The sequence below is a fragment of the Perca flavescens genome, chromosome 21 (genome assembly GCF_004354835.1).
Source record: "Perca flavescens isolate YP-PL-M2 chromosome 21, PFLA_1.0, whole genome shotgun sequence".
NCBI classification, from domain to species: domain Eukaryota; kingdom Metazoa; phylum Chordata; class Actinopteri; order Perciformes; family Percidae; genus Perca; species Perca flavescens.
The window spans coordinates 4242333-4252174 of record NC_041351.1 but is presented as its reverse complement, the minus strand read 5'-3'; positions in this window follow the sequence as shown (position 1 = coordinate 4252174).

The window sequence follows — 9842 nt, the reverse complement described above, 5'->3', positions numbered from 1 at the left end:
TATCTGAAGTCTCTTTTATATAGACCTTAGTGGTCCCCTAATACTGTATCTGAAGTCTCTTTTATATAGACCTTAGTGGTCCCCTAATACTGTATCTGAAGTCTCTTTTATATAGACCTTAGTGGTCCCCTAATACTGTATCTGAAGTCTCTTTTATATAGACCTTAGTGGTCCCCTAATACTGTATCTGAAGTCTCTTTCCTGAAACTCAGCCTTGGTGCAGAACTACAGCCACTAGAGCCAGTCCCACAATGAGCTTTCCTTAGGATGGGCCATTTCTGTGTCTGTAGCTATTGAGGAGGAGAGGGGGGGGGGTGACCTTTTAAGTAACTATTTTGATAATCAATTAATTTGAGTCATTGAAAATTGAAAATTGAAAATGAGTCATGAAAAAAAAGGTGTCTTCTCTCCTCTGTGACAGTGAACTGAATATCTTTGAGTTGTTGACTAAATAAGACATTTAAGGACGTCGTCTTGGGCTTTGGGAAGAATGATCGACATTTTATAGACCAAACAACTATCCATTAATTGAGAAAATAATCGACAGTGAAAATACTTGTTAGTTGCAGCCCTATTTTGTACAATCCCTAATGAGGGAGATTACCTTCATAGAATCTCTGATTGCAATCACTAATAATTATCAAAGGGTTTCTACGGCCGAAAGTCTCTTCTAGTCTCTCTTATTTTAAATGTATGTAAAAAAAAAAAAGAAGTGTAATTTTGCACTATTGTGCTGTGTCTTCTTTGGTTTTCTGTTGTATTTCATTTGTACTTTATGTTCATTAGTCTGTCTTATCTTATTAGTATTGTATTTGCTTGTTTCTAAGATGTTGTCTTGCGTTGCATTATGGTCATTATGTGTAGGAAAAGTTAACACAGAGTAAGACATGCCTTCATGCACGTAAGAATTGTTTTTGAATGAGCTACAAAACGTTCATCAGCAGTTTTCGTTTTAATTTCCACTTCTTGTGCTCAGAACACAATCAAACAAAACAAAAATAATTCATAAAGGAAGGAATAACCGAACCAGCAAGCACGTCAGCTACGTGATTCCAACACAATATTCTGGGAATTCCCTCTCCTTCAAACTTCCCAAAAGACAGCAGTATTGCTACATGAATCTTAGTCACGGTTATTTTAATTAAGAACGGAATAAGTCATGTTACTGTTATCACATCTGATATTGTTCCCAGAGTGCTTGATATGAACAAAAAAAGATGAATGAATGGGAAATCTCTGTGTGTGTGCGTGTGTGTGTGTGTGTCAGCGGGAGATGACTTGCATGTTGATGAGCAGAGGTCGGTGAGAAGGAAGTATCCCCGCCCCCCCCCCCCCCACTCTCCCGGTCCCATCCTCACACAGGCCTCGCTCTGATTGATGATTGATTCATCTCTTTCCCACTTTCTACAGAGGAGCAGGAACAAACTGCATAAATACTTCTGGGATGGGGGGGGGAGGAGAAGGGGTAAGTGTGTGTGTGTGTGTGTGTGTGTGTGTGTGTGTGTGTGGGGGGGGGGGGGGGGGGGGTGGTATTTGCAGGATGTTGTTTGAGTTTAAGATCCTGTTTTCATCCCTTTTCCCAAGGAGGGACTTGAAACGCAGGTGCACCAGCACCTCCACCCCCCCTCTTCAGCCCACCCGCCCTCCTGCTGCCAAGCCACGCCCTTTTCAGCTCTCTGAGCTAAAAATAGAAAAGATCAGTAATATATCAATTTTAAAATTAAAAAAAGAAAAGTAATATGTACAATACAGTAATACATTCTAAAAAATGCAAATGTAAGGCAAAACCAAACAGTACACAAAACTAAAGATAAAGAATTTGAAATGTGCAATATAAAAAGGAAGAGTTCCTGAGTGTCTTCTTTTTCTAAAGTGTCCGGTGCTGATCCTGATGGGGCTGGGGGGTTAAGAGTCCAGAGCTCTTCGTGGCAGGGGGGGGGCTCCTCACAAAGCCTTTTATTGTTGTACGGAGTTTTTTGGCAGCGCTGATGTATTAGCAGCCTGAGGAGATGAAGGAGGACAGAGGGATCAGAGAGTTTCACGAGGACTTTTCGTTTTATGTAACACTTTGTTTTTCCTTCTCTTAACCCTTCTGCATCCCTTCAAGAAACGTTGCTCTGGTGACCTCTGACCAACATCAGCCCGGACCATGACGACCAACGACCAAACAATGAGAATAACAATAAATAACAATAATGCCAGTGTTTGTTTTTTATATGAAACCACCCCCCCCAAAAAAAAAATGTGGGGGGGAGGAAATGGAATTATTTTCTGTATGCTAAATACTAGAGATGTTCCGATACCGATACCAGTATCGGAAAAGCCTCTGATACTGCCTAAAATGCAGGCATCAGTATTGGAAGGTACTGGTACTTTGTAAATTATAGAGTGTGGTCTAGACCTCTATCTGTAAAGTGTCTCGAGATAACTCTTGCTATGATTTGATACTATAAATAAAATTGAATTGAATTGGAGTTGATGCACCGGTCCAATACCACGTAGGTTAGCCCGGAAGAAGTACATTTTCTATGGGGCTAAACTGAACAACAAAGGTTGCAATCATATCACATCCATACAGGGATAGCAGTATACAGCTGTTAAAACATAATCAAATATATGACACACTGGTATCAGATCAGTACTTGGTATCGGCAAGTTCAGGTATCGGAATTGGTATCGGGAAGCAAAAAATGGTATTGGACCATCTCTACTCAGGGGGAAACATTTTTATCACAGTCTTGGATATGTCAATGATGAGCAGCAACGTTGGTTTTGATGCATTGCGTCAAACACTGCAGTGCTCCATAATACAACAGCAATGACCCGAGTTGGAAACCAGGAAAATATCATGTATTTACCCCATAGTGGGGCTGCGACTAACGATTATTTTCACTGTTGATTAACCTGTCATTTAATGGATTAGCTCGTTTGGTCTATACTGTAAATGGTTTAAAATGTAGATCGGTGTTTCCCAAAGCCCAAGATGACGTCCTCAAATATCTTGTTTTGTCCACAACTTAAAGCAACCAATCCAGAAAAGAACTTTGCAGCTCTACCCCAAAAGGTAAACAAGAGAAAATGGCTGAATTTGGTGAAAAATAGTCAAAACTACAATTTTGAAGCCAGGGCTGTGGACTGAAAGCCTCATAGAAGGCACGATTCATTAGCCTGGATGCCAGCTGAACTTAGCCCCGCCCACATCATTTGAGGTCAGGAAGTTCGGTCTGGACTGGATCCGAATCCTTAGGATTAACTGTATCTGTGGATCTGAACTACCTTACCTATGGACCAGTAAGCCTATCATCAGTAGGGGGGGTTTAAAAATTGTGAAGCTGATTTAAATTTGCTAACAATATTGCAAATAATATGTTGGTTTCATATTAAGATATTTACTTGAATACTTTCACAAAAATGAACAATAATTTGGTGGCCCCCCTGCAGTAACTCTGAGGACCTCCTAGGGGTCCCGGACCTCCTGTTGAAAATCTCAGATTTATGCTGTAATGAGTGAAGGGACTTTTTTTTTTTTTTTTGTCCTTCATGGTCTGAATGTCTGTATTTTGAATACAGCGTATTAAAAACTGAATATAGGTGCTGAGGTTGAACTTCCAAAATCCGGTAAAAAACTCACACCCTTGCCAAAATGTATGCCATGTGCATTAACACAGCCAAAATGATCACAACATGTCAAATTTGACCCATTTTCTAAAAGTTTCTATATCAGAAATTTGGGTTTCTATCAACAAACAAAATTACGTGGATAGTTCCATACGACGCTCTTTACAAGTAAAAAAAACAGATCAGTTCACTACTTTCTTTGAATTTGGGTATTTTATAAAATGTTATAGCATTTGAAAAAAAAATTATTTTTTTTTTTTTTGGGGGGGAAAACATCCAAAAAGTGCATACAAAAAAAAAAAAAAAAGTCAAAAAAAACGCAGAAAAAAAGTCACAAAAAAATCGGGAAAAGAAAAAAAACATGGAAAAAAACATTTTTATATTTGGACTGAGAATAACAAAAAAGTCGCATAGTGGGCGGCAGGACAACACAAGCGTTAAAAGCTAAAACATGTCCCTAGTGATGCACGGGGGTTGAAAATATCCACTTGTCCGTCATGGCATACAGTTTGGGACCTGAATGGCTCGCGGTAGTGCTCCAGACTCTTTTCTTCTGCTGCACTCTCTGAGAAGAAAGAGCGGGTCAAGTTAGGATCTGTTGAATGAGATTTAGAAGCTGTGGGGCTCCGGAGGTAAGACACGCATTAAAGGCCCCACGTGTCTGCAGGCGCTCTTTTTTTATAAGTATAACAACATGAAAGATAGTCTGTTGCTGGACATGACAGGATGTAATGGCTGCTTTTGGTTAAACATAAATGTCATGCCCCGAGTCCAACGCTGAACCCAAATCTCACATCCCACTCCCCACCCATCCCCCTGAAACAAAACTCCGGGGCTGCATTTCATTATAAATCATTCTCCAGTTTTTAAGTGCACTGCTCAGAAGAGTTTCCATGAGATCATCAGCTGTCAGTATGGGAAGCCAGTCGCTTATATTCTGAAATTCAAACCAGGGCACGGAGCAGCAACATGGCAGCCGTGCAGCGAGGCATCTCCCGCTGGGAAAGATGGAGATATGGTGGCACAAAACCTGCAACATGAATACTGTGTATGAATGTGAACAGCCAAAGAGGTTCCCTGGAAAACAAAATATAAAGTGTGTCGGGATGGAGTCAAGAGGTTTTTTACCTTGGGGGGGAGCTTAAAAAGGAAGTCACATTAGCAGGAAAGCAACACATCCCGAAGTAAATGTTTATTGAAAAAACAGGTGTGGCTGCTGTTTGTTTATAAAGGCACAATCAGTAATCCAAACATCAAACGCTGAGCGTGAGGTTAATTTTTTTGTATCAATTTTACAGAGGTATGAAAGCAAAACCTGTTTATTTTTTGTTTTTTTGAAGTCCGCTAATTGATATTCACATTGCACTGAAATGAGTGGAAGATAACGGCTGCCTGGAAAGTCAGAAAAACACATTTAAAAATCAAAAACTGTAGACCAAAAATGGTCAGCAAAAAAGTAATATATATATATATGTATATGATTTAAGTGAGCTTGGTATGGTCCTTAAATATTTATTAAATTTACTAAAAACAAACAGATTTTACATCTGAACCAATACGTTTGTATTAAAAGGAACACAAATAATATTAAGAAATAATAAAATAAATTACTTTAATAAATACAAAAATAAATCGATACATAAATAGGTATCTGAAAATATGCTTTTTGCTTTATCTGTGATTTAAAATTTCCACTTCAGGATTTTGACTTTTTACATGATTTGTTAGATTAGAAATGTGTTTTCATTAAGAACTAAATCCAGTCTTAAAGGGTAAATAACTTTTTTTTCAGCCTGGAAAAAATTGACAGTATTGCACAATTATCAACTGTGAATAAAATCATTATGACATACCCAGTTTGTGAGTTATTATGAGTTACTAAAGGCCCATTCACTCCCATTGGATTGATAACACAGCACCTGTATGCAAACTCTGTCCAAACGTTTGCATGCATATTTGCACACTGATCAGCTGTGAATAAGATGACCTATTGTTGTAGAAATAGTTTTAGAAACACAAGATAAGGTTTTACATCTATGGCTTGGATTAGGGAGTGTCTGTAAATATTCCTGCAATTTATATGAGTGGGTATATGGGCGGTGATGGTGCAGTGGATATGACACATGCCTTTGGTGTGGGAGCTCTGGGTTCAATTCCCACTGCAATACATCAACCAATGTGTCCCTGAGCAAGCTAGTTGCTCCAGAGGTGTGCAACCTCTGACATATGCTGTATAACAATTGTAAATCGCTTTGGATTAAAGCATCAGGTAAATGACATGTAATATGATCAGAAAAATGACTGATTTGGCCTTTAATATCGTCACTGTTGGGTGAAAAGTTTGTGATATGGTCACGTTATTGAATCTATTGAGTCGTGGACAGGACACGATAATGTCGTTTTTTTCGTGTGGTGATTATGATTTTTAAAGCAATGTATTTCAATGGGAAGCATATTTCGTGATCACCCGAACGATGACAGTAGCGAGTAGTATTGATAAGGCGAAAGTCCGCGTAGGGAGGTTGGTCGGGGGGGGTGGATGGGTCAAACAACACGGGACTTTCACCAAGAGACCGGGGATCGTGTCCTGCGTGTTGCAGTTCCTTTCCTCGTTATTCTCTTCCTAACCACAACCGTCCCGTTGTTGTCGGCGTGTCCCACGTGTGACGGTTCCTTTCCCCCGTTCTTCTTTTCCTAACCACAACCGTCCCGTTGTTGTGGGGTTTCATTTCCCCGTTGTTGGGCGCACCTGCGCCCGGGGATCACGTCCCACATGTGGCGTCCCGTCCCGTTTTTGTGGCAGGCGTGTGGCGCCTCATTTCCCCGCTGTTGCGTCCCCCAGAGCAGGTTCGAAAATCGTGACCTGTACACGTTCAAAATTCTTGACGTGTACACAAAATAAACGTCAAAATCGTGACCTGTAAACGTATCAATAAATCAAAGTAACGTGACTATTTCGCGACCTGGCGTGAGACCGGGTTGGAAACTGATATAAGGATAGATAAGTCATCATCGAGAGCACCGTGCTTTGATACGTTGTGACGAGAATGGAGTGGTTATATTTTACTTATTTAGTGGCGGTCGGTGTCATTTTGATAGGTCAACCTGGAAGAAAATATACGTTATACGTAGCAGAGCATCACCTACTCTACCGGACGTTATTCTTCCCTGCTCATGTGTACATGGAGAACTGGCATAACCCGGTTATTCACCCGGTTACTGCGGTGCATGTAAAAGCACCGAGTGGGACGGTAGACAAAGCCTACTCCTGCTCCCAGTAAGATAAAGGTCTGCCACGGAGCGCTGCGGAGTGAGAGAGGAAGCTCAAATGACGTCGGAGGATCAAGGAGTAAACAGAGAAGTTGGAGCATAAAAAAAAAAGCAGCCATGCTGTTGTAGCCTAGTGTTGTTAAAAATAGGCAGAACAGCATTCCAGTGACACCGGATAGTGTTGGGCATTTGGAAAAAAAAGCCTGGCATCCCCCAGACTCTGACCGTAGCTTTTAGAGCGAGAGGAGGGTCCGGGTTCAGAGGGTGTGTGAAGTAGGCTGACGGACAATCCTCCAGTCCTGGTAAACAATGAACAAATACTGTATCAAAAGAGAAGAAAAAAAGGTCCAAGGCACTCTTCTACTATTGCTAGGTATTCAAATCATGGTGTCTACTAAAGGGGACAGGGTGTCTTGAGGGCTACACCCTGAAGAAGGCCTTTGTGTGCCGCTACGCGTGGGTTGCTGCCCATCTATTTAGTAATAGATATTTAAATGAAGGCTTTTAAAAAACATTTTCTAGAAGAGTGCTTTGGACCTTTAATTTTTTTTTTTAAGATAATTTTTTGGGGCTTCTCCGCCTTTAATTTGACAGGACAGTTGGTGAGAAAGGGGAGAGGTCGAGGCGTAAACCTCTCAGTATATGTGCGCCTGCTCTACCCGCTGTACCAACCCGGCCACTTTGCCTCTTTGGCTGATTTCAGCCTTCAGTGGATAGGACAGCTAGATATGATAGGGGTGAGAGAGGGGGAAGACATGTAGGAAATTGTCACAAGTTGGACTCCAATCCTGGACTCCAATCCTGGACCTTCTGCGTCCAGGCCTAGGGGCCTACACCTCTATATATGTGTGCCTGCTCTACCAACTGAGCTAACCCGCCACCCCATAAAAAAACTGCACACTGCTAGGAAGAGGGATTTCTAAATCTGTCCTGTAAGACTGTGACTTCTTCAAACTGCGGTATACCTTGAAACTGGTAAATGGTCCCATGCCTGGTGTGAAGTAGGCTGACGGACAATCCTCTAGTCCTAGTGAAACAATAAACATATATGTGTTTTATATTTTACTTTCTAAGAATGCAGGATGGGGGCTTTCCTAACTGTAGGATGAACTTTGCTCCCCCGAAGAATGAGAGATGGTCGTAAAAAGGAAGGAAGCACGGAGACAAAAATACCCCCCTCCAGACTTAAAAGTCTGAGCCTAAGAATTGACTTCAGAGGAGGAGGGATGTGCGTCAAAACACACTGTATGTCAGAGCAGGTGGTGTGGGAGAAAAACGAGGAGTAACAGGTAGTTTGCTTTGCCCTGGGGGGCCAATCACCTCCCGGCACGCTGTTTAGGCTTTCTCTGCTTTGTTTGGCTTTTCATCTCTCTCTCATCTTGCTTTTTGTTTGTCAGGGTGTGCAGGAGATTCTGTGTTTTTATTTTCTTTTGTTTTTTTTTCGCACGCAATATCCTCATACTGTATGGAAGTTCAACGGGTCTAGTTCCCAGCCCTGAAGCACACCGCTGCACAGAGCTGCTGCCGATACGTGACTTTTCTCCGGGCTTCCAAAGGAGATTTTACTACCCAAAAACGTCCGTCCCAGCCAGGCAACGAGGGCAATAAAAAGACAGGACAGACCCAAAGAAAAAGAAAGAACAGGACAAAGATTTGGTTAAATGCAGACGTCTTGGTGACTTCTGTTCTAGTTCAGAGATCTGTCATATTTAGACCCACTACTACATATTGTATAAAATTAAGTTGCCTATAAAATTGAGCCTACAACAAAGTGTGAGGCGGCCTTTATACATACCTTCTTAGCGCATAGAATACTAAGCTATTAAAATAATTGTTGCCATGATTTTATAAATCATGTTTTAATGTTAAACATACATTTAGCACAGTGAATCATTTGGAATAACTATCTGTGGATCTTAGTGACTACCTTACCTATGGGCTAGTAAGCCTATCATCAATGTCTTTTTTTTTTCATAAATTGACTGATTTATATTTGCTAATAATTTGTTTGATTCATGTTAAGACATTTTAATTTTTGTAGTATTTAGTAGTATTTAGTATTTTAGTACAAAGTATTTTTCTGTACTGAAAAAACTTATATTAACAATAATTTGGTGGCACCCCTGCAGTAACTCTCAGGACTCCCTAGGGGCCCCAGACCCCCTGTTGAAGATCCTAGCCATTAGCAGCATTAGCAGCAGCTGTGAGTTTGTCATGTGACAGCGAAAACGTGAAAGGCGGAGCAGTATGTCCTGTATGTCCCTCACCAGCTAACGTATTTCAAGATGGAGCATGAATATGGATCGTCTACCCCAGTTCATGCGAACGCAAATGTAAAATTTCAAGCCAATAGGAATACTTGGAATTGATGGTGGAGGTAAATATTCATGAAAAAGGACAAGTTGGTGAACGGGCAACACAGATTTTGATAATGAACAACTAAACACATTACACACTGGACCTTTAAAGCAAACCATTAGTCTTTTTACCGGTCAGCCTCCCAAAATAAAAGACAAGCTGAAACAACAGAGCAGACACTGACCTTATTGTGTAAAAATACCTCTTTTTTTTTTTATTGAATTTCCATCATTACAATTGCACACAATCAGTTTGAGCAATCTAAAATATGTATAGAAATTCATTGAGCTCTAAATGAACAGTCATCAGTCAGAGGTTTTTAGAGATGTGTACATATACTGAGAACTTCACTTTCCATTGGGGCAAAGAGCAGTAGCCACGGTAACCCTCCCCAAAACCCACCCCAACAGCAACGAAAGACCCTCTTCCACATACAGTAGCATCTCTGGATACGTCTTGATCTGAAAAACCCTCACCCCGGATAAAAGAACACAACACCGCAACATCAGAAGTCACATACAGCTACGTGTACCAGCAGTTTACCACCTGCAACAGAGACACAGAAAGCTCCACGGGTCACCAGTCAGGGAAAACCT